Below are 2,139 nucleotides of genomic sequence, written 5' to 3' on the forward strand. Positions count from 1 at the left end.
GGGCACGCCCTGCTCCTCCCCTGAGCTCGCCTCTCCCTCCCCTGCTCCCACCTCCGTCGCCACTCCCGCGCCAGAACCCTCCCCCACCGACGCCTTGCCAAGCCCGACGCCTCCCGTCGTCATCATCGGCACCAGGCGCCGCCTCGCGTGCGCTGCCCCGCCGCCGAGCTCCGTCGCCGGATCTGCACTAGCCCGCCGCCCGTCTCCGGCTCACCTCCCCTCTCGCTCCTCTTCCCCGACCCGATCTGGATCGGGAAGGGGCAACGAGCCCGACGCCGCCCTGCCTCTGAAGCCGCTAGACCTCGCCGCCACCCCGCCCCGAAGTCACCCCGCCTCCCTGACGCCGCGTCGCCGGACCGCCCGTCTTCGTCCTCCTCCACGACCGGCCTCCTCACGCCTCGTCGCCCCCTCTCCCCATCAACGCTGGTGAGGCCCCGGGCCTCTCCCCTTCTCTGCCTCGCCTCTCGCTCGCGGTCACCACACGTTAGACCGCCCACGCGTGCGCCTGCGGTGAGCACGCGCTCACCGCGCCCTCTGCGCCGTCCTCGCCGTCCGCCGCATCCGCCGTGGCCGCTCCCTTCCATGGCCGGCGTCGTGCCCCGCCATGGCTGCCGGCAAGTCACCGCCTGGGTCCAGGCGACCCGGCGCCCGCAACCGCGCCCGTTCGGGCGACAACCATCGCCCCGGCGCCCAAAACCCGTTAAGGCCCCCTGTGCCTATGACAGGGGGGCCCACGACCAGAACGTTTTTTTAACAAAGAAAAATAAATAATAAATATGATAATTAAAATGTTAATTAATTAATTAGAGAATTAATTAAAACGGATTAGATTAACCTAATCATTTAGCTAAAGCTAATTAGCCCTATTTAATTACTATGAGCCTATGACACATGGGCCCCATGCCCCCCCCCCCAAAAAGGAATTATAATAATTAATTAATTTAATTAATTCTGTTTAGTTAACCTAAACCTAATTAGGCTAATTAATTCTGATAATGAGATAGCAGTCAATGACCGACGGGCCCCACCCACCAGTTGACTGGTCAACGGTCAGAGTTGACCGCTGACATCATGCTGACATCATGCTGATGTCATAATTGTATTTCCTAAATTAATTAATTCTGTTAGTCCTAAAAATGATTTAAATCTTTAATAATTAATATAAAATAAACCGTAATTCGGATGAAAAAACTTTGTACATGGAAGTTGCTCAGAACGACGAGACGAATCCGGATACGCGGTCCGTTCGTCCGCCACACACCCCTAACCTATCGAACCCGCAACTTTCCCCCTCTGGCTCCTCTGCCCGAAAACACGAAACACCGGGAATACTTTCCCGGGGGTTTTCCCCCCTTCACCGGTATCACCTACTACCGCGTTAGGGCACACCGAACACCGCGTATTGCCTTGATATATTTTGTGGTGCTTTGTTTGCTCTGTATTCATTATTTCTTCCCCCTCTTCTCTCCGGTAGACTACGAGACCGACGCTGCTGCTGACCAGTTCGACTACGGAGTTGACGACCCCTCTCTCTTGCCAGAGCAACCAGGCAAGCCCCCCCTTTGATCACCAGATATCGCCTACTCTTCTCTATACTACTTGCATTAGAGTAGTGTAGCATGTTACTGCTTTCCGTTAATCCTATTCTGATGCATAGCCTGTCATTGCTGCTACAGTCATTGATACCTTACCCGCAATCCTAAATGCTTAGTATAGGATGCTAGTGTTCCATCAGTGACCCTACACTCTTGTCCGTCTGCCATGCTATACTACTGGGCTGTGATCACTTCGGGAGGTGATCACGGGCATATACTATATACTTTACACTGTTACATTACCTGTGATACTGTTCGGAGTTGGGGGCTGAAAGGACAGGTGGCTCCATCCCGGTAGAGGTGGGCCTGGGTTCCCGACGGTCCCCGACGGTTACTTTGTGGCGGAGCGACAGGGCAGGTTGAGACCACCTAGGAGAGAGGTGGGCCTGGCCCTGTTCGGCGTTCGCGGATATTTAACACGCTTAACGAGATCTTGGTATTTGATCTGAGTTGGCTACGAGCCTATACGCACTAACCATCTACGTGGGAGTAGCTATGGGTATCCCGACGTCGTGGTATCAGCCGAAGCACTTCAGACGTCAGC

This window comes from Triticum dicoccoides, chromosome 5A, assembly GCF_002162155.2.
Source record: "Triticum dicoccoides isolate Atlit2015 ecotype Zavitan chromosome 5A, WEW_v2.0, whole genome shotgun sequence".
In the NCBI taxonomy this organism is placed as follows: Eukaryota; Viridiplantae; Streptophyta; class Magnoliopsida; order Poales; family Poaceae; genus Triticum; species Triticum dicoccoides.